Raw genomic sequence first — 24,199 nt, forward strand, 5'->3', positions numbered from 1 at the left:
GAAAATTTGATGACCGGCGTCGTGACTCGGCATCGGGACTCAAACTACCGACTCGGTAATGAACGTAAAAAACGTCACCCTATGTAAAAACGGACGTTAACCAGCGCGGCGGAATGAATAAGACGTAATAAAATGATAAAACCGCGAGACGGAACGCTACACGCTATAAATAATCGAACGAGGCGCGCTATGAAACTTATCTGTGTTAACATATCTCGCCGTACGATCCTTTAATTTTCAATAAATTACAATTCAGTAAGTTTGTATCCGTTAATAACACCTCTCTGTATACCGACGCACACGACGGATCACAACTTTCTCGTCGCGAAAATTCTCATTTCTTTTGTTCGTAGGCGCGGAACAGGTTCTCGCGCGACTTGGACGCTTCCCTGCAGCTGTACATTGTAAATTAATGCGAAGCGCGGTGCGGTTAGCACGGCAGATTGGACTTTCTCGCGTAATCGGGCGGCTCGACGCGGCCCATCGCGCGTCGATTTATACCGGTTAATTCCCGAAAAGCGCCGTTACGATTATCCCGAACGGGCGATCTTGATTTATTAATGAGGCAAAAATAATTAAGAGCCGCCGGCATTATCGTGAGCGAGGCGCTCTCGGCCGGCGCGCGATTAATTTCGAGGGATCGTAGAATTAAGGTCGGGCCCGGGCCCGACCCGAGTCGCAACAGTAGTATTTAAGGAACCTGTTCGAAGAGAGAGAAATATATATACGTGTATGTGTGTAAAGAAAGAAACAGCAGCAAGACGCGGGCAAGATGGTAGGAGGAGAATTTCGGGACCCGGGAGAGGTGGGAGCGGCAACCTGGCAGCGGGATGAACGTGCTAATATACGTACGGACCATAAACAATCATCATAAATATTTCGGTCGACACATTAGCCGGCTCGTCTGCCAACACTGGAGCCCACCTTTTGCAATCCCATGCGTCTTTAATCACGCGGAGGAAGGAAAGGGGGAAACGACGCGACCCGGCACCCGCCCGTCTGGTGAACCCGGGGGTTCCCGAATGCCTCGTTTCGTCTAATTAAGATAATAACGTCGGGCTCATTCATTTAAATTCTCGCGAAATCTCGCGATTCCGTGCAACCGTCTCACCGAGCGTTCTCGAAAGATTTGCTACATTTCGTAGGTGTCAGGATAATTTTTTTAAAAGACGAGTGACCTAAGTAATATATCAATATTTTTAATATCTCTGGAAGAGTTTTTTTTTTCTCGAAAATGTGCTCCTGAAATTTGACTATATAATTTATGAAGCCTGTATATTATCGAGGGATAAGCGATAGCGAGTTGAAACGTCGATAACAGCGAACGTTCGGGTTTTCCTGATACCGAAAATTATCGTCGCGCTCTACCGAAGCGAACGACAGAAGCAATAATATCGAGCGTTTCTCTCTCTCTCTCTGTCTCCATCTCCCTTGACGGGCGCCGTTTGAATTATTATCGCCATTAGGCGTTGTTATTTTTTCGAAGGAGCTCGTCGAGTTTCGTTGGCAGCGATGGGAATTACGGCTCACGAAAGGCGATCGATGCGCCCACGAAGAGGCGAGGCGCTAATGATATTGAAATGGATGCGAGTTATGTGCCGGCCATTTCGGTTCTCCCCTTCGGGGTCCCCCTCCGCGTCCTGGGCATTCTCCTCGGCCTCATCCTAACCCCGATACCCTCTCCTTCACCCCCTTCCGTCCTCTCACACCTCGGCGGTCCCACGTCCAGCCCCGCGTTCTCTCTCTTCCCGGGTCCCTGGGGTTAGGTTACCTTGTTAGTTCTGGCTGCCTCCATTGCCCGTGTGCCCTCTGGCCAGGCCGTGGAATTGCTTTCTATTGTAAATAACGGTTCAAAATATATACCAGCACCCACGAAATTGATTTCTCGTATCAGCCGGCGCGGAAGTGATCGCCCCTGCGATCTCGTCCTGCGACGATTTCCGTTGGGACCGATCGCGTTGGCGCATGCAGGCTCTCGAAAAAAAAATTCTATTCGTCGAATCCCAAGTATCGGAGAAAATCTGCGATTCCGGGACGGAGGCGTATCGCAGTCTTTAAGACGCGAGAGATACATAGATTTAAGAGTCATTGTGGAAGGCATTTATCGCAGAATGTTTAATTGTTGATAGAAAATGATTGAATTTACATTAATCCGGCTATATATTATATGGCTATACGGTAAAAAGCAAATTTCTTTTATTTGATCCGTGCGAAGCTGGCTTTCACCGACTCTCACCACGCACACACATAATTGCCAAACATATTAAATTAAATTCACATAATCGTAGACTTCTACGTAGTTTCTACCTCTAGCGTCCGATCGTTTAATTCTCCTTCAATTCCGCGGCTCGTCCTCAAAGTGCAATCGCGTTGGAATCGTTATCGTGGATCTTGCATCGGCGCGAAGTGGGAAAGTCGGATTTCTCTGTGGTCTTTTTGACCCACGCGTAATGTCAAACAACGTGTCCGACTCGCTTGATACAACGTATTCTCGATTACGATCAGCTACGGCTTAATAATTTCTGATTAAATACCCATCATATCGTGCTAAATTAATCCGCTCCCGTGAAATGCGCCAAACGTGCGTGTGAACACTCGATTTTTCTCAATCCTTGTATCTTAGGTTTAATATCCGAGAGTTATAACATCCATTTACTTCAAGAATGTAAATATAATATAATCGAGATTTTAGATAATTACATTACCGTTAATTCCAATCGACTCGTACTATTAATCAATTAATTGTAGAATATTCTAAACTTTACATTTATGTGTGTTTTGTATAAAAGTATTTTGTAAACAATTTAAAATTGATTTTTTCTCACAACTGGACGAATTATTTTGCGCTCATTATAGGCTCATTAAAACATTTTTTTTGGTAATAACACTATTGAATAAAAAAATAATTTTTCTAGCACAAGAGAGTAATCATTTTTTTTCAATACCTTTATTCATTTTTGTTAAACAGTGTAATTATAATTATTAGCTAAATGAATTTTGCCGAAAATTAGATTTAGATTTTAAAATAATTAAAGTTTATATATATATATATATATATATATATATGTGTACAATAAAAATGCAGCTGTAATGTTTTCGTATAATAAAAAAAATATAAAGACGCATAATGCTTAATATTACGCATCCGGTGCCACGAGCTCCTAAACGCCTGCAGATAATTTCGCGCATCATCGACGCAACCAATTTAGCACGTGTGGAATATTCCGCCTATCAATGCAAATGGATCAGACCTTTATCGCAGAATCGCATCTCTCCTCTACGCGTGCGGAAGAAAACAGGAAGCCGGGAGTCACGCACACAAGTCGCGCGAGCGCGTTATGAATGCTCGGTTACGAACGGAGGTGCGTATATTTCAAAAGTTCGTGGCTCATTAAAGTAGCGACGGTAACGGGGTGTATCCTTTTCAAGGAGGCGAGCTGTGTAGAAAGGATTAAGCCTGGAAGGCTCCGGCGCGGTCAAATTTGTAGCCACTAAAACCGCCGGTTTTATGGGACGAAATTTACAGCGTTTTCACGCCAGAGTAACAAAGTAACCGTCGTCATCTTCGTCTTCGTCTTCGTCATAGTCATCGTCATCGTCATCGTCATCGTCGTCGCCGTCGTCGTCGTCGTCGTCATCGTTGTCGAAACGCGACGAACATATCCGGCCCGAGCGGGCCCACGACGATTTGATTTAGCGATCTTTTATTACCGCCGATATTGATCACCGTGACCGTCGCCCCGAACGCGGGCCTTTTGTCGACGTGTCCGTTGCGAATTCCCCTTTGTGATACTCACTCGCGAAATCGCTGCCGCAAAATGCGTCCGGGTACGACGCTTCTGCTCAAATTTGTGCGTCCATAAATCATGTAGCGTGAATGTCGACAAAGTGAAAAGGCGGTGGTTAAACTTGAAGCTTATTAATGTGGAACGTGCTAAATTCAAGTATTTTACGAATATTGTGCACGTGTTTTATGGATTCGCGTACGTATACATTTAATTACATCGAAATTGACCCCTTTCGGTTCATCTGGATAAACAAGCTGCAAACAATTCGCGTGCTACTTTTTATAATTAAAAACTTAAAATAGGCTGGCAATGCAAAAGGGAGGAGATATTTCAGCGAACGTCATCTACCTCGTAATATAATATTCATTTACTTGGAAAAAAATTAGGATAATGTAAGCCAACGAATTAAGATAATTGCTGGACCAGTCGAATCGCGAATAATAAATTCAGCGACGCTTCTCGCGTTTTTGCGGCGCGACCGTATGGGGCGTTATCATATCGCAATTACTCGTTGTTAATGCGGACCATTTCGCGGCGGCAGTACAAGTTATTAAATTGCGTTATTCGATGAATTACATCATGAATCAAGGAGCCGGGCTGGCAGGCGGACGGAAAAAGTCGAGCGAGAAATTGTTCTGCGGAAAACCGCGGCGAATCGCAGCACGCAAACAATTCGCGTCATTATAAGGGCATTAGTTGCATTACGTTTACGTGCTCGCTTTTCCGTCCATGATTTACGCGGGGGACGAGAGTATCGCTGATAAAACGCTGGTAAAATAACAACCCATATTGAATTCAACGTAGAATAGTCAATTCCATTTTTCTTCGTCTGACTTTGTGACGAATGCAATCGCACGTAAAATTAAAATTGGATTAGTTCTGCATTCGCGAGTCTTCCTAAAATGCGACGTGAAACGTAAACGCCGACCCCGTGCAATGCTCAGTGATTGAGCGTTAAAATTTGCGCACAAAGCGCAGCGCGTTTCGCATTGAAATTTCCGGTCGATTTTTTTTTGTTCCTGAAACAAACGCTCACGCACCGTTCGTATCCGGACTGAAACAATTGTTCGCGACGTCGGCGGAGGCATGCAATTGCGACCGATGACGGTCGCCGATAGCGCGCGATCCGCACACGTGAGGTCACGTGGACTAGGTCCATTAAACTTGCAAAGCGCATTATCTGTGCGCCCGCGCGCCGCTAATGTCGGACAGATTAAGACGAAAGGGGAGTAAAAAGAAACGGACGTTGCGCCGGCGCTAATAAAACCCGCGGCTCACGCGACAGTAAAATTTCTCGCGAGGAAAACGCGTATCGTCCAACGGATCGGAATAACAAGGCTACGTGAGATTAATTAAAAGTACAAGTGTGCAGGAGTGATATTTTCGAAAATATCAAAAATTAAAAAATGTTTCATTAAAATCTCAAGGTAAAACTCAAATAATATTTCATCACGATATGATTACCCTTCTCCTCCTCCTCCTCCTCCTCTTCCTCTTTTACTTCTTCCTGTTCGAAGAGAGAATTGCGCGTCGATACGCGGTTAAAATTTGTGGGCAGTGAATTTACACGCGCGAGTGAACGTAACATCGGGATTCGGCGCGTTGAAGGGGTTCGATTGCGAATCGATGCGAGCAATTTGAATACGTATCAATTAAATAACCGGCGATGAGGATGTACATGGTCCCATCGAAAATTCGCGAATTACAGATCGTATCAGCGAATACGGCTCGATATTCAAATTCAACCGGTGCCGTGTCAGGAAGACGTAATAATCCGTCCGGAGGCGGATGGGCCAAACGGTTTCCAGGATGACTCCGTTAAGGAGCTCCAGGAGCGTATTTTCATCGTTGCCTCCTTTCTTTCCGTTTCTCTCTCGTCATCCTCTCTCTCTCTCCCTCTCTCCCGCTCCTCTGAAATCCCCGTGGCGCGACCATTCGTCATGCTTAAGTATACTAATGCAAGCGTAACGTATTAATAAACCGGGCCCGCTCGACCGCAGCCATAAATTCCTGCGAGGCGCAGGGCCCAGCATCGCGCATACTCCGCATATGTGCGAGTGTATATATCCACATACTTATGCTAATAACAGCCGAGGAGGAGAAAGGTGTAAGCCTTTTTCCCACCTGCTGCCCTCCTACGGCGTCCAGAACGTATAGGGCAGTCTCTCCTGTCTTTTGTCTGGTCAACGGCTCGTTTCTTTTCCCCGACTTGCGAAACGACCCTTTACCTTTCGACACAAACCGCAAAAACATCTTAATTAACACGATGAACATTCTTGGCCACGATTTTTTTATTAATAATGTTCAACACTTTGCTGGATACCCAACTTTTGTTCGGTGAAACAAAGGTCGTGACGGATGGCTAATCCTGTTACGGATAGTTTAACGTGTAACTGACATAAGAATCGAGCGTAGAGATCTTAGCCATAGATACTGGGGGCCGCCGAGGGAACAAAAGGAACGCCAAATCATTAACGGTTTTCGGTGACAAGCAACTTGAAATATAGAGACGTTCACGAATTAAACTATAAACGTATATACAAGTCGAGGAATTCCATCTCTCATTTAATTTTCAGCGGATTCTATTTTAACAGAATTTTAATTCGATGGTTCTTTGCACGGATGCTTGTAATCTCAAATATTAGGACGTGTCTAAACGTCAAATCGTTGATTTCTCTGTTTCCAGTGCCTGAGAGCCTTGACGTTTATTCGTATAAAAATCATACGATGTGTTATTTCGATTAAACCGTTAACGCTGAGTCGTTCCGGTGTGCCGGTCGAGAGTTCTACGCGCTTTCGTACTTTTCGAAATTCGTCTGTGTTCATTCCGGGCGATTATTTTAGCCTCGAAATCAATAAAGCGCGCGAGGTGGCACAGCGAAATTCGCCATACAGCACTGACTTCGCCGTACGTCGTACCGCGACTCGCGTACAGAAGTGATAATTTCGTGATTGAATATATCGAAGGGGCCCCATGCTGAGCCGAACCCGTCCGAGGCGTCCGAGCCCCATAACCGCGAGCATGGCTCGTACACGCATATAATCGAGGCGCGGTCCGGGTTCGGCGGTGGTAAGGCATACATACATTATAACGCCATTAAAATACCCCGAGCAAAACCCCGTGCGACTTGAACCCTTATTTTAGGTCCCGCGGCCTGGCGTCGTGCTGCACGTCGTTACACGCTGCGTGGATGTTCCACGTCGATTTCTTCTCGCAATCGGCTTTCGATAGAATCCCATACACATTTGGGAAACTTTTTGTGCGCGCGGACCAGACAATGACGTTTCGAAATACTGGAAATTCCTTACGTTTGTTACATTAAACAAAATTATACTGTGTCTTCATACATTATGCCAAATAATGCGCCTAAATATATAAAATCTGTTAAATGTGTATTGTTGCTTATTGATAGTTGGAAATGAAGATAAAAATCAAATGAAAGAAAATGAAGAATCCCACGTTACATAGTTCGTTGCCTGTCGTACGATTTCCTTTCTAAAGATTCCAGAAACGTGCTCGAGGCAGTTCGACGCATCTTTCATACATGGCAGGAGGCTGAAGCGCGTGGCTGGAGCCCTTTTTACTTTTCGCGCGAGGCGTCATTAGATTCCTCTTAGAGCGCAATATCTCATATCGCCGTTCCCGCTGCGTGGATTCCCTCATACGAGGTGATAAGTATCGCCGCGATACATCACCTAAACAAACAGCTCGCGCGGAGGACCGATGGCGTTGGGGTAGTGAGACAAGAAAGTGAGACAAACGGGTCGGCGGTGAGGGGCGAAGGATGGCGGGGGACCGACGCGGTTCTATCTTGGCATTCGGTGGGCCCCATAGCCGAGAGAGACATCCATCGCTACCGCGGGGGGTCCGTCGAGTAATTGTCTGCCGAGCACACCGGCCAATCCGGTGTGCCGGCTCGACCCTTTAGATTAACACCAAACTAAATTCTGACCAGTGGCTCTCACTAGATCCCTCTCTATTATACGAAAATAACATCATTATATCCTTTAAGGGCAATCAAAGCGGTCTAGTATTATCTAATCTCTCAGTCATAAAGTTTATATTTCTAGAAACTTCCAATGAAGAAGACACTTTTTAAATTATTTCTTTAATGTTTCTATATGAGATGTAATATATTTTCTCCGTACATAAATTTCAATAGTTTCTAATGTAATGGCTAATAGCTTTTTTCGTTGCCTTACACGAATGAATGTTACTCGATATCGTAATACAAACGTAATACATATATACGTTCAATCTGCGCAACGACTGAACACATCACAACTTAATGTAGTCTTTATTTATATATATTAATTTAATACATGTATGATAATCATTGAAAACAAACTAAATGTATTGGCAAAGCATTTTCACTTATTCCGACGTTTGAACAATACAACTAACAATTATGGTACGCGTAGTCAGAAAAGAAAAACGTGAGAAAAAATCGAAAGCAAAAGAAGAACTTCTAACGCTGTCAGCTTAACGTTCGAATAAAGAATCATGTTCAAAATCCCAAAGGGGATTTATATACTCCCAAGTTAAAATGTAGGTAGCATCCAATTGTACATTTTTCCGCATTGATGAGATTAATAGTTGTAAGTTATAATAATACAAGATGATTGATGTATTTTCGAAGCCTAAGTGCAATAGTTGCGATTCTGGCAGTTTATTCAATAGTCATCGCTATTTAATCGCAATCGATGAGCTCGTTAACAGCGCGGTTATATTCATTAATGATGCGTGCGATTACTGTGCGACTTTACATTAACGATAACGTAAATTTAATTGAATGTCCATCATCGTCATTGTTGAAATGTTCTTTATTTATCTAAATGTTCTTTATTTATCTAAACAAATGTCGTCCTTGTTTTGTTTATTAAATTATTAATTCATATTAAAGTCAATAGACATACATAATAGTTTTCTCTTCAAGTTACAGTTATTTAGTTTCACATTCGGCGTTACACATAATTTTCCTACGATGCATTTGGCTTATATTTACATTCGATTTTAATTTATTCATTGAGATTATTCCACAAAAAAATTGTGTAAAATCTATTGAGATTACGCAACTACAGTAAATGAAAAAAATCCAATAGTTAACTGTATAGATATATCTTAAAAAGTTTAAAAATTCTAAATACAAGAATAATGAAATGGTATTAAAAATTTCTTTGCTTTATATGGATAAAATTGGAGCATTATACGTGTAACATATGAAAATCATGCTAAAAATATTTCGTAGAGAACGAATTCGCAGGTGACGATTTGAGCACCAGCGGGACCGAAAACGCGCCGAAGGATATCGCGTACGCGATTTAATGCGGACAAATAATATTGTAAGGCCCTGCTAACACCACGGAATATTACCATAAGACATACGTCCGGCCAACTTCCACACAGGTCCGCGAACGTAACGTTCAGGATCCGATATTTATGCATTTATGTATTCACACGTGTGCTGCAACGATGCCCCCGTCGAGTAGATATTGGTATTTATATATTTTATGGTGTCCACAGAGAAAGAGAGAGAAAGAGAGCAAGAGAGAGAGAGAGTCCATATGAGTACATATACGGCCAGGGCCTTGTGCTCACAACTGCCCGCGAGGCGAGAACCTACTGGCCCACAATTAAGCTGCCATTATACGCCATAACCAATGCGTAAAAACTTATTACTCGAGATTTATGAAATCCCGCTTGGTATTAACAAGAGTAATTTTTATGGACGACCTTGCTGGATTCCGGGCAACGAACCCGCCTCTCTCGCGGATTCTCTCGCTTCCCCTCCTCTCCTCCAGTTGGCGATTTACGCTCAGGTCCTTTCTTCGAGAAACCCACCCCCGCGAAGAAGAGACGTCCGGTTGAGTGCGTCATGCGCATCGCACGGTGCTCACGTGGTTTACTTTGCGAAGGCGTAATTGCATGATTTAAGAGCGACGTTCTGTTGGTTCGAGTTTCTTGCTTGCCAGTTAGTAGATTAATCACGCAACGTTAATCCTTGCGTTTATCCACACAATCTTGCGAAAAAGAGAATTGCGTCTCTCACGCGCGTTTCTTTGAAATATCGTGCAATAACTTAATTATATAGTTTCTTAAAGTGCGCACACGCGTTTTAAGATTGTTGAAATCCATTTTCGCTTTTCTTACTTTCACTCACCCGATACCTTCAAAGAAAACTGACAGATCTCATTAAGGAATAATTAGTTTTTAAAGCATAACCGAATTCATAAAATATCCGCAAGGTGAAAGGATTAACGTATTGGAATAATATGTATATAATGTATATAATGTGATAATATATACAAAATTTAATCTCAAGAGAGAGTTGTAAGCACGTCTGTTTTTCTTTTTTCGCCTTCAGATTTCGCAATATCCGAGAAATAAGTGTCAAGGAGTTACGCGGGATGTGTGTAATGTAGATGTTAATTATCCAACTAGGAAGATTTCTACAAATATATTTGATCGTCCAATTTCCTCTCACGCATTTTGCTCTGATAGACGAAGAGTGCATACCCGATTTGGCACATCAATCATCGTTCATAAACTCTCGGGATACCGTTAACTCCTCCGTTTCTACTTTGTTGGACTTCATTAGGAAGGTTAATTCAGTTTGATATATGTGACCTTTCGTCGCGATGCATATTAGGCACCTCTCGAGTATTCCGACGCGAGAAAAATCAAACGTTGAATTATTTCGAAAAATGATTAGTCGCGCCAGCCGGCGAATGCCGAATGTGGTATCGTCATGTTTATTAATTTTTTCAAGTCCAAGATGATTAATGTGCTACGCGGATGTGGAATGTACTTGCGATGTTTTCGGACGGTGTTATCACGCGATTGTAATCAATATTTTTTTCTGTCTTTTATAAATAAAGTTACCAACGACATCTAATTCACGCATTTTTTTTTTTTTTTCTTTGAAAATTATATCTCTAACATCATACCTGGACTATATATTTCCCATGTTATCCTGAGATATCTTAAAATTATTTGTCACGAAATTATTTACTTTCATATCACGCTCTATCTTTCAGGCAGGTTAATAATGTACGAATATCTCAACGACTGGTTACACATTTGGCCATCTCTACGGTTGCTGCCACGAAGCGATGATCGATCGTTAACGAGGGTCATTCTCGCCACGTCAGGACGTGCCACGAAACGGATGTCTATCCTCGGACACGCCGTAAATCGTCGTAAATCAATCGTCCGAATACGCTAGCCGCAGAGACAATAACGCCGGATTGCGACGAATAATCTCGATGTCGGTCCTATGTAAACAGCTACGTACTTTGTACATTAAGTAGCCGGGATCGGCCGTTAATAATTATTATCTATAATCGGATTAGGAACTACGATAGTTTCAGCGGAATCGTGGAATTATATTTTAGCATCGGAATATTTAGCAAAAGAAAAAAGTACGAAATATATCTGCAAATAAAGGATTTTCGATGAAACGTGTAGGCAGTCTCTTCTCTCTCGCGTAGAAATATTAATAATCAAAATCCCTTGAAAAAGCCTTTAACTTTAAATAGAAAAAAATTCCCTCGATATATCTTCAGGAAAATTTTAATTTTTCCGAGGGCTTAAATAACATGGAGATTTTTAATATCGTTTTTACACTAATCGCATTAATCCTACGAATCACGATTTTTAATTTCCTATTAAGTGATTATATTTGAACACGTAAGTTACAATAAAAATAAAAAAAAAACATCTTTTACTAAAAATGTCGTAGAAAACACACGTTTTAAATATTGACATTAATATTGGTGCACTAATTATTATTTAAACCGATCAACTGTTGATGAGACAAAATCTATAAGATAAATTTAATCGATGTAATATCGCTCGAGAGAAAAAGAGCGCGCCCGAAATACTCGGTGTCGACGAGACGAGCCAGACTACATCACGATGCAAAGACGATTAACTTCGCATCGATTTCATTGTATTAACTCGTCTCGAGCGCGATCCTAAACCGGTTTAGGCCAGCTGGCGTACGAATGCCTGCACCGGCCGTGGCACCTCGGCTAATTGAACCGGTCGGGGATTAGTTAGCGCGTACGCACGACCTCTAAATATTTTGGCATTAACGACGAATAAATCACCGCGGCTCGGTCGTGTATCTCGTACGAATAAATCCTGGCATTAGCCGAGCATTAGGCGCCTCGTTATGGCGGTCGAACGCAACCAGTGCGATCGAGCGTTCGTGCGTGCGGCTAACATCACACGCGTGCACTCGTATAAATTACTATGTCGAGAGATTTAAATACGCGTTCCTACAGGATACTTCATCACGACACCGTCAATTTCACTGACTTTCATGTTGGATTATAAAGCGACGTGCACGATAATAAGCTACTCGTCGTAACGTCCAAAATTCCGTACGCTTTGGTTGACGCCAGAGATGACGTGATCCGAAATAAAAGTTGAATGAAAAGTTGGAGAGATATCTTGCGCACAATCGGTATTGCTGTCAGTACGGACAGTACTGATTTTTTATGTTCCCGATATACAGTTTATCTTTTTTATATATTGATATCGGATAGCTTGTTAAATACCGTCAATATATCAAGATTATTTTTAATGTAATAAAAGTTATTTCAAAATATCGAATATTTTTTTTAAATAATTAACATGTAATTGTGAGATTTATGTAAAAAAATTCATTTACTTAGGAATAAAGTATTTGTCGAATGTCGTGTCATTTTATTTTGTGATATAAAGCTATTCATCAAAATAAAAATTAATGGAGGGACTATAGCATATTAGAATAAAAGTACAATTAATAATATCAATCTTTTTTCATTTAAATTAAATAAATTGAATTAAAGTATTGTGACTATAAAATATTTCTGTTCATGCATAGCAAAAATCTTTTTAACAGATCTTTGTTTTATTCACATCAATTTATGAAATGTTTAATTCTGGAAAAATATGAAGAAAACAACGTCAAATAAAAAAAAAAATATATTTGAAGAAGAGAACAAAAAATAAATACGTCAATAATTTTAAAGGCGTATAATAAGTACATATTAATTAAATTTTGATTTATTATTTTTGTAAATGTTTTTCATAATTTTACATAAATACATGCAAAAAAACATAAATATCGTGTCACAATATTTATTATAAGACGTGAACATCGTAAATTAAAATTGTAAATTCATAAATTTCTTAGGTCTTCTAAAAAAATCCAGTATTTTTATTTTAATTCAATTTTCTTTTTCTTATTTCTCATTACATATTTGTTTAAGCAATAAACTTTAAAATGTAATTAATACGTATTTAAAAAATCTCATATATAACGTATCTAAAAAAATTGTATAAATAACGCTATTGTCATACCTTTCACACTTCAGATTTCAGAACTTTAAGCAATTTATATATGTATTTTATTATTACTATTATAATAAAAATTATGTAATGAGTATAACAAAGATAAAAAGTGTCAATAAACAGATTGGTTAATAATAGTAACAATAGACTCATGATGTTAATTTATACGCACAAAGAATTAATAAACAAATATGTTCCAGAATTAAGCATTTGCGCTCCATTAAGCATTAGTCCCTTCATTTTAAGATAATGAATCTATAAACATATTATGTTTAATTATAATACTTTGTATTTAAAATTTTTGTAAGTATAAACGACGTAAGTCAAATGTCAAACAGTTAAAAATAAATATGTACTGTGTTTGCAAATCCATATATATGTTATCAAAAAGAAAAATTTGTAAATCTTCAGTTCTTTTTCACAAATTCATTATCTTAAGATTGAGACAGAAAATAAACACTCACCGAAACGATGCGCAGCAGCGGAGTTGTAACTGCACAGTAGCTACGTCGATCTGTAACATACAATGTATAACCGAATTATATAACAAAATGAATAATAAAATAACATTTTATAAATTAATAAAAAAAAATTATTTTCCGTGAGCTAGCAAAAAAATAAGAATAAGAAGAAAATATTTATTATGCGCATTGAATTGTTATTTACCATTTAAATAAAATTATAAACAAAAATTATATCTTTCGGGTATAAATTTGTACAAAATCAGACAATTAAAAACATCTATATAATAAGAAATAAATAAAAAACGAATTACTTACCCCATGGTTGCTCCGCCGTCACATGATGCCTCCAGGCCTCGTCCTCCTCTCAGATTCCGTCCTTGCACTCACACTCGCGAAAACACTGTACATTACGACGATCGTCTTTGCACGGCGATTATCTCTCCCCGTTAATCTCTGGTGTTGCTCACTTTATCACTCTGTAATGAAAAAATAAAAAAAATTTTCGACCGCATTAAGATATAATCTGTTTGACATTCGCGACGTCGTGCAAATTAGTTGAACGAATCAAAAAACGCTTTTTAGTAAATAATCAATGTGGAATGTCGAGTTTGTGATAATTATTAGAAATCGAGATTAATTACAGTTACACTTAATAACTAAAAACGCGTTGCGATTGTCAAATTTGAAATAGTCCGTTCTACAAATGAGCAAATTTATTTTATGAATAAACAAAAATTTCGAAAACGGCATTGGCAATTTTATCTTAATATCGTGCAACATGATGGTGTTAATAAGATTAAATTGATGTACAATTACATTATGATAAATTGAACAAGAGAAACGAAATTTAATGAAAATCTCTTCGATTCCCGCTTTGGTAAATAAATAAATCACGTAAAATATTTACTTTGATAAATAGCCACTGTCACGACATATTTACAAATCTTCAATCGCGAGATTTAATTGATCGTGCGCGCTGACAATGGAGAAGGATTGCAATTTCTTTTAACATTTGTCACGAGCGCGTTACGAAAGGTAATAAAGAGTGACGATACACGCAAAATGACTCACACCGTTATCTTTGGACCACGCGGCGTAAACAAGGTGAATGCGTATGTACAATATGCCGCTAGGCAACAAACATTTGTCACGTCGTGAAATATTTAACGATCTGTAAAATAAACGCATGAATATTCCGCTCTTCGCGTATTTTTCAAAAGACGATTGATAAACATATCGATGTATCTCTCCGTCACTTAAATCATTCCGCGATTTAAGAATGTATTAATTCTGTGTGCTTTAATGATCTCTCGACACTTTTTACGAAATGCTAATCGCGCGGATGGACGTGATTTGTTTGTAGGAAAGAGACATATTTTCGTCTGGTATACTCATCGCGAATGTATTTCGAAGAGTGATACACGAAGCGGCACGAGACTCGTCTTGTAGAAAATGATTACATGGGACACATTCGGGTGCTTGTCGCGATCGTGTTTCATAGAGAATTGCGTCGACAAACGGAGCGATAAACGTCGCTGCCTGCCGACTCGGGCCTCGGCACGCGAATGATAGCGCGGTGACCTTGCGTACGCAACACAGCACGTGTATTATGGGTACGAGCGTCGCGATTACAATCGAAATATTTAAAACAAAGACACATCGAATAATTTTGCTGCTTGCATTTCGAAAGAATTTCACGTGGGTTACCAGCGCCACATAATGAGCTCTGTCTAATAAATTTTTCAGTATCGATTTTCTTTTTATACTTTAATATAATGTAAGGGAAAGCGAGTCTCGATAAAAAATTCAATTAGTAATCAGATTTCAAAATCTATGTAGTAAGCATCCGTTTTCCACGGTTTCAACGTTTAGCAACGGCAAAGACGCAATTCGCGATCGATCTAGAGCAGATTAGTCGCGCGAGAAATCGATATCGAGGCGCGCAATAGTGTCTCATTGGACACGTACACGTGCACGATCGAATAGGTAACTGTTAACCTGTAATAAACCCGATTCACGATCGGTTTCACATGGCGGTCATGCAGCCGGAGAGGATAGCGCGCGCCGTGGAATACGAATGGCCGCCATTGTTACCCGACCAAACCGTTTTAATGGACTCTTATAATAGCACTAGCTCCCTTCATAGTCACACCAGTGGCGTGATCCTTGATTTGACGATTCGAAAGAAACCCGATTTCTCAATCGATGGGAGCACGATCGTTATGGCTTGCCGTACAATAGCGCGGTTAATAACCCTCGCCATTAACTCTTGGTACTTTACTGTTGTCTCATTAAATGCTTCCGAAGTTTCATCGTTTCTCGATTCTTTCCATCGATTAGTCGACTTTCCTACAACTAAGACTTATTGTGTCAAAACTCAAATCAAAAAGTTAGAAAAGAATTAAATGATATGAACAACTGAAATCGAGAATTAATTACTAGAAATTATCAAACATATTTCTGCGTAGAATTAAAGTTGGAGTAAGAAAAAATATTAACGTTCAGTAAAAATTAAAAGTAAAATTAAAAAATAAATAAATAAATAAAATGTCTTTTTCAAACGTTAGAAATAATGATAAGATTGTAATAATGATAAAGGAGAGAGTTAAACGTAGTGATTTTCGTTGGACTTCGTAGAGAGAGAGAGAGAGAGAAGAGACACGCGATGCGTGACTCGCCTGATGCTGGCTTATCGATAAAGGCGCGAGACGGACCGGGTGGATGTACGAAGAGCGTGTTATCGGCGGCACGAAATCGTCGCGCCGGGATGCAGACGTTAGGACGCCATTGTGTCAGGTCGACGCGTGATTAATTTGACGAGGTAATAATTGCCGTTCAAAGCAGATTCGGTAGATACGTATGGAAAGATAAACGGCGCGGAGTCCCGCTGACGTTCCTTTTTATTTCAAAGGAGAGGGGGGGGGAGGAACGAGGGAGAAGGAGCGAGATCTCCCTCGTCCCCTCGTCACCGGCCTCCTCGTCGGAGCATCGATTTATCTTCGGGCAATCTAGTAATTAATTTTAAACGCAATATAATTGGCTGCTCGTAATTTAGGCGAAGATGCCCGCGCTCTTCCTCCGACGATGATTAGGCCAACGCACTCGCTGGAGAGCCTCTTAATTGACTCGTTGCCCTCTTTCTTGCTCCCTCTGTGGCTCGTCTCACCTCGCCCTCCTCACCTTTCTCTCGCGGCCGTCATTACATCACTGTGTGTTGCATATGCGAGCGTTATACTCTCAAGGAACATTTGCATAAACTGTTGTCAGGAATTTCAGTTTACTCAATCCCTTTCTCGATCGCCTTCGCGTGAGTATATTTCAAGACACCTCCCAATAAATATATTTCCCGTAATATTGGAAAAATATTGAGCGTTTGGTCGTAAATACACACGTGCGCAAATGCATTCAACATTTTATTATACTTGATTGTATTATGTTACTTTTACGACACTATCGTCGCTCTTAGCGCGAGACATATGTGATGAAACAACAAATTTATGATCTGTGAGAGCACATTATAAATCTTTCAACAATCTTTCTGTTTTCTCGAGTAATTTTACGTTCCCAGTCGACGACCGTGTTCCCTCCCAAGCTCCGACGCTGTTCCGTTAACGACCGACGACGATTCTCACTAAGTTTCTGCTGCCGCAAAAAGTGGCAACTCGAAGGAATCCGATGTGAATCGAGGTAGTTTCCGCCTGCCCGCTTCGTCTTCGCGCGTCGGGCCCGAGTTTCGACTTCAAAACGCCCTTCTTTCCCCCTTTTTCTACCTTTTGCCTCGCGTCGCGTGGAATCCGCGATATTCGCCCTTTCTCTCGTTCCGCCGGACCCCCGTCGACCCGTCCGCATTAAAAATGTATCAATCTCATGCGGCCGCAATGTTTTGCAGGGGGCAGCTCGCTGTGGAATCTTAAAGGTGTCGTAAAGAATAACGCTTGCTGAGACTTTAGCGATGACGAGCGAGAGAGACGATCGCATCTTTCGGAATCCGCGCGTTTTTCCGGCACCGGAAGCGTATCGAGCATCGAACGTTGAATTATGTAGAGATTATGTAGAGAGGAAAATAAAATACACGGCTCGTATTAAACATATACGATACATCGTGCGCGCGCAGAAAGTCTCCATATTTTATCGCGCTTTTATATGTGTACGCGAGAGTTCTTTTCATCTCTACGTTGCACAATTTTACAATTTTCGACATTGATTATTCGCGATTGCTTCCGTTAAAAAAATTGAAGAAAACGTTTGATACATTTTCAATAAATCGTAGATCGTCGACACGGAGGACGTTTCATCTTTCGACTGCGTCTGGAATCTCGGCGTTAGCATTCGTCGCATAAACGAGTATCGCGGCTCGATAGTCGCGAGTAGATCTTCCGACGAATTTTACATCAGGACCAGCGCCGAATATGGTCTGTGCCTGAGGTGGGATGGCGAGAGAGGGGCCTCACAGTAGAGGCAGGAACATCACTAAAGTGTCAGCGGCATCACAATTCGCGAGGAGCAAAAGAGCGCTTGTTAGCGGGCCTGAAACCGGCAAAAAAGCCAGCTCTCGTCCTTCAGGAGCAAATAAAAATCTCCTGCACCTTCTGGCTCCTACCCTTTTCCCCCTGCACGCGTCTTTACGTTGGAGGGGAAGACGAAAGATTGAAAGGGAGAACGAGCCGCGCGCTGTTTGTCCAGCGAAGACCCTCAAAAGTCCTCCGCGAGACAAAAGAACGATTGCCTCTCTTTGATCCTCTCGGACGAGCGTAAAATGTATGTTTCGTATGTAGAAAAATTATGCGAAGTTAATGATGTGTTTTGAAAATAGCTGCGGCTGGACCAGATCTCGAATGCAAAGAAAAAAATAGATGAAATCATTTTTCTGTGTTATTCGTAAAATTAATACCTGCGCAAAGTAACGCGTTTGAACTTGATAAAACTCGAAACTGGCAAAGTTTGCAAGAACTAAAATACTGGGCCCAATTAGGCATCATTTAAATTTTAAAGCGTCGCGTCAAAGCCCAGCCGAGCCATCGTCGGCTTCTATCCAAAGGCAACGAAAAAAATAACGCGTTTTTATTTCTTAAGTAATATAAAAGTTGCGTAACCGCCACTTTTTAAACGTACGATACGCATAAATTTTATCGTTTCGAAATCTTGGCGTTTCAGCGATTCGGCTTCAGTGACGTAAGGGTCCCGGAGAGGCATCATCCGCTCTTAGCGATCAACAGGCCCGAAACTCTGCGGTAGGACAAAAGGAGCGCTGGCCGCAGACTCCTCCTTCCGTCTTTCTCCGGAATCCTCCGGATGCCAAGGACTTCCTTCTGCCTCCTCGCCCCGTCGGTCTCCCCGGACGCAAGTTTCTTCAGCGTTCTCCACCGCGCGCGTTCCTGCCTACGTCGAATCGCAATCGGTCTTTGGCCGAAGCCGACAGTTTCTCCGCGCCGCGATGTTTCGATACAAATTACATGAAGAGCGACACGGGAGGGAGGGATGGTGAAGAGAAGAGGAGAGGAGAATCCAAAGCCTCCTTTCCCCGGAGGCCTCACGACGCAGGAGAGACAGGAGAGACTGATGTTATCATCAGCCGTCGCGGACCCGTTCTTTTTGCGCGCAACATAAACCCTTCGCTATCCTTTCCCTATCCTCTCCCTTCGCGTCGCTCTTCGCACTCGTTCGTTTGTGATGCCGATCATTTGCGATATCGCGGAAAGAAGCGCGCGATGAATTCGGGCCATTTCTTTCTTTCTTTCTTTCTTTCTTTCGACCGGCGATGATTTATTAAAACGGCAGAATAAGCCTTGCAAGAGAGATGTACTCGTATCTTCAAATTCAACGTACAGTGGAGGGAAGGCGTGCGTGCATCATTTTGAGTTAATTCAAGATATAACTTATAGAAAGGATTTAAAACATAAATTTTCTATTATAGATATGCATCGAAGGTTGTACAATAAGCCCTGGATAAATTGTAGAATGAATCATCGAATGAAGAGAAATCTGTGCAGAAATCTCAATTACTTGTTCTTTGCTCGATCGGCTGACGCGAAATATCTCCCGGCACCGCCGAATTACTCGCGCGATACAGCGATCTCGATCTAGCGGCTAGAATCAACGTTATTCCGACTGCTCATTATCTCGTTCCCGCGAACAGGTAGAAACCGAACGATCACGTACATGGTTGCACCCGTTGCACACTCGTCCGCCTCGCGATCGCTCTATAAGCTGGGAATTTGAGTAACGCGGCGTAATTTACGGCGTTGCTTTCCAGTCTCGGGAGACCGCTCATAATCATTAGCGGTGGATTCGTTCGTTGCAACATGCGCTTACCGATATCTCCATATCGGTTAGGCGGAGAAAACGCCGATATAGAGATCGAACCGCGGATAGACGAGACGAGCTCGTAATCCTTCGGCGCGGCAGTTTTGCGCGAGTTTATGAGGTTTCTTGCGCCCATTCTCGATGGTGCCGGCACTAACAGCCGTCACTAATGCGCCCCTTGTTTCTCCCTTCTCCGTGCTGCGCTCCGCGAGTTACTCGGTCAAGTAAAGTACCCTGTCTCCTTATGGCGATTCGGTAAATCGCTTCATCACGCTCCGCCACGCGGAAACTTGCCCGAGTTTGCTCGGCCGACTCGGACAACTTAAAGAGCGAATAATCTTGACGAACAACTTCTTTAACGCCACTTCTCACAACTTTTCTGAGATACTTCGTAGAAGGCGATTCGTTCCGCGTATCATAAGTGCACGTTGCAACGTGCAATATAAAAATTTTATGGGGAATAAAATCTCGTTACCTACTCTTTTACATGCTAAAAATTCATTTTTCGAAATTTTTAAACTTGTAAGAAATTTCTTTGTGTCGGAAATAATAATCGCAAATAAGAATCACACGATTTTTTTTTTATACAAATCTATTCTTATTTGAATTTGTCATAATAATGAATTTTGTTTATTCTTGTATATTCTATCAGTGACAATTTTGTTGTAAGAGCGAGAAGTATTTGCTACTTTGTCACCAAAATTACAAAATAGAAGATTGCTTTAAGAACAAATTAACATTTTTATGAATAAGTTTTCTTAACTTGAATTTTTTTATTTTGCTAGTAACGCAGATTCCACTGTAATCAAATTGGTTTAATTATAGTAAAATTGGTTTTCTGTTCACGCAGCAATCTGCTTTCGCTGCAACAGCTACATTATTTTTCCTCGTATTGATATGTTAAAATGGCATTTGTTAGCTAATGCCGATGGCAGTAGTTTTAACATGGCGTGGCTGAATGAATGAAAACGATACAATCGTATCAGATCCTTCGACTGGCGGTATATTCCGACAATTGTACGTATACATACATGTTCGAGGCGACACGGAAAGCCGCGCGAGTATCGTCGTACTTACAAGCTTTCGTTTCTCAAACGTGGTGCGAGGTAAATCACCGGCTAGTCGCGCAACGATCGGAAACGGATCGTGCCGCATTCCCGCATGCGGTATCACTCGTGCCGTATGCGGTCGCGGCAAACTAAAATCCAGCAAATTGGACGAACGGTGAGTCTTAATCGCGGATCTAAACCGCGGCAAAAGCCGTCGCGTCGCCATCGCCGTCGTCGATTCCGTCGTGGAAATTGCGCGTGCAACAAACGCACGTGGTACGTATCTCCTCTGCTCGTTAGCGAATAAATCGAGCGATGACTCTCTTTACAAAGGCACACGGCTTTGCAAATTTTAGAGTTCTAGGTACTGAGATCGACTTTATAGAAGAGAGAAAGATCACCTTTTTTTATCAACTAATTGAAAAAGATGTGTACGATGGTTCAACGGCCAAATCATTCCTTTCATGTAACGAGCTTACTTGATTAATTTGATTAAACTATTTCTAAGAGAAATTCGATGAGATATTCAGTAATTTATTTCAATATTTTGCCAACTAGCCGTAAATGAAAAATTGATGTATACAAAATTTTTTGCCTATGTATATCTGGACTTTTAATACTTAGATTACTTATATAAGACAAAAATATTATTTCCGATGGCTACTCTGGATCCCCTCCATTTGATCAAACTTCGTTTGATTACTAGGCTCGATTTCTCTGTACCTTTGCATACTATCATTCGCCCATAGAATAAACGAGCGATCGCACGTTTCCCAGGGCAAGCCAATCGTCGTTTGATCGCGATCGTTCCGACGTTAAACGCGCGAAAGTCGCGACTTCTATCGCACGAGGACCGTAAGAAAAGGCGGAAACGTATATATATGCCGCCTTGCGGCGCAAGCAAATTATTATCCTCGTATTGTCCGCCTCTTATCCGTCGATTCTTATCCGTCTTACCGACATAAGAATGAAACTCTAAATTATACACTGAGAGAAAGAGACGACTAAGGAGAAATTTATTATATAATTGTCAATAATGATTCAATTTTAGAATAGCTTCCACACAGAGCTATAATTAATCTTAACACAGAAAAGCGTTTCACTTTCTCCATTCACGAAATTTCGTTGAATCTTTAATAAATTGTAAGTATTAAGCCAAATTGTATCGCCAATTATTTCGGATGTATATTTGTTGTAATATACAGCTGTTTCTTTTTCCCCACTTGGTTTTTTCGCTTTTTAAATCGCTTGAACTGGTCGTTAGTTACCTGTAGCCGCACGGATTATGTACTTGTTTTTTTTTCCTGCTCTTGTAATTAGAGTAATTCCCGGTTAACGAGCGATCAAAGGAGTAGTACAAGTGGCTACACGCTCACAGCGACTATTATCGCGTTATTTTCTTCTATTTCCGAACGGCGCCGCGGGCAACTGTGTGTTTACTTTCACTTACAATGACGTATTGCGCTTATTTATCTCCGCGGTTGTCATTGTTCTTAATAACACGGTAATGGAATTAAACTTAATCATCGTGCCGTTGCAGTAATAAGCACTTTGTGCTCGCAAGATACACCACCAGGGCCATGGATACGTGATCGTTTGAGCCAAGATAATTGGTATTTATATATAAATTTTAATCCATCATTCGGAGTATTTTCTAATTAATTTTCTGTTTAATAAATACGGAGATATGTATCTGTGTGATATCGCGCGCGATATTTGTTCAATGTTATTAAAACATTGGCACACAGATCGTTGGCACTCCGTGATTTGAAGGTACGAAAGCACCTTGAATGATTATATAAGCGTTACCGAGTACGTGTAAATATTCCGAGGGATAGCCGGGTAATATCCGGTACGCCTAGGAGGGCCATGGTGGAATTAAAAGGGGCTCGGGAACAGATTGGCCGATGCTGGTCCGAAGGTAATGGCCGGCTAAACGGTGGCGGCGCCTTGATATGCAAACGCTGGAATTTCCGTGAGCGGCGCGATCGTGCTTGCGGGACACGAAACGATCGCACCGCGGAAAAGGGCGGAAAGGAGAGAGAAAGAGGAGAAGGAGACGATGTGCATTCCCGTCGGAATGCCGTGTGTAAAAGAGAGAGAGAAAGAGAGAAGGAGAAAGAGAAAGGGCTATCTCGGTAATAGCGTCCGTTTACATCGTCCCTTTAGCGTCCGGCGTTTCGCGTACGGCATTTGTCTTCGACGTTCTTCAGTGGAGAGGATCACGCGGTCGCTACGCGAGATCGCCTTTGATCCTCGTCCGCTCGCGAGACTCGCGAGACTCGCGGGATTTCGCCGGAATGTGCTTTTCCGGTTTTCGCAGATAAGCGCATGAATTGCCGATAAATTGCCGTTGAATTCCACTTGGGTGAATACGCTCGCAATAAAGCTAATTTAAATCGTCATTAGTCTTGGACGCGTCATCGTGCATTCTATGCAAGATACATATCTGCCTTTAATTAGCCGCATAGATGTATAATGCTTGGAAATTAAACGACCATCATATAACTCGTGTGTGAATATACTCGCGGGGCTAATACGATAAATAATTCTTTATTATGCATAATTGCAGCGTATGGTATCATAAATATGAATAAGTAACTATTATCACGTCTTATAAGTTGAGCGAATTATCGGTCAGGGGGACTGTATGAAACATAAATTAATCGAGCCCGAATGGCACAGTGATCCGCAAAAAGCGAGAACGTTAACTCACCAGCGAGCCGATCGTCTGAACAACCCGCCTAAGATATCGAGATCTTACTCAATCGTACGCATTCTTCCGCATGATCATTTTATTTCACGCGAAGCGGCAAAAAGACTCATGTCTAATCTCGTCACGGCGCGCGAGCAAGAAAAAAGATCGCGCGGGACCAAGGAAACGATCGGCGGTGACTTTTCGGAATGCACCGGCTCGCGGGACGCATTCAAATCGCTTTGTCGCTTCGTTTTGCGTCCACCGCCGCATCGGATTGACATTGAAGGATGACACGTTCTTCTCGGCAGCGCATTGGCAGCGGGCCCTCGCGCATTGTAGAACCGGAATCGGGTTAAAAAGGGAAATAATGCTCGTAACGAAAAATTTGAGTCAAGTAGCAGAAAATTGGAATCAAAACGATAAAGTTTTAATACGTGAAAGTGATAAAGAGAATAGATATGTAGGAGAAATAATTTTACACAACTCTCCCTGAGAAAGATAAAATTAAAAAAAAAAAAACAAATTTGAGTAAGAAAGAAAACTTATCATAAGCA

The 24,199-nt window shown here is 41.4% G+C and overlaps 1 long non-coding RNA gene across 2 annotated transcripts in view; it reads right to left on the reverse strand.

Annotated features, from left to right (window-relative positions):
- Positions 1-24,199, reverse strand: part of LOC105199306 — a 203,027-nt gene that overhangs the window by 130,610 nt on the left and 48,218 nt on the right. Inside the window, exons 7-8 of one of the 2 annotated variants that reach the window (XR_005576631.1) lie at positions 13,911-14,071; positions 13,596-13,645 (exon numbers count right to left, since the gene is read on the reverse strand). This is a non-coding gene — a long non-coding RNA (uncharacterized LOC105199306). Of the gene's footprint in view, positions 1-13,395; positions 13,646-13,910; positions 14,072-24,199 lie in introns of those variants that run through there. The other variant, XR_005576630.1, reaches the window with a different exon arrangement.

The sequence above is a fragment of the Solenopsis invicta genome, chromosome 16, assembly GCF_016802725.1.
Source record: "Solenopsis invicta isolate M01_SB chromosome 16, UNIL_Sinv_3.0, whole genome shotgun sequence".
Lineage (NCBI taxonomy): Eukaryota > Metazoa > Arthropoda > Insecta > Hymenoptera > Formicidae > Solenopsis > Solenopsis invicta.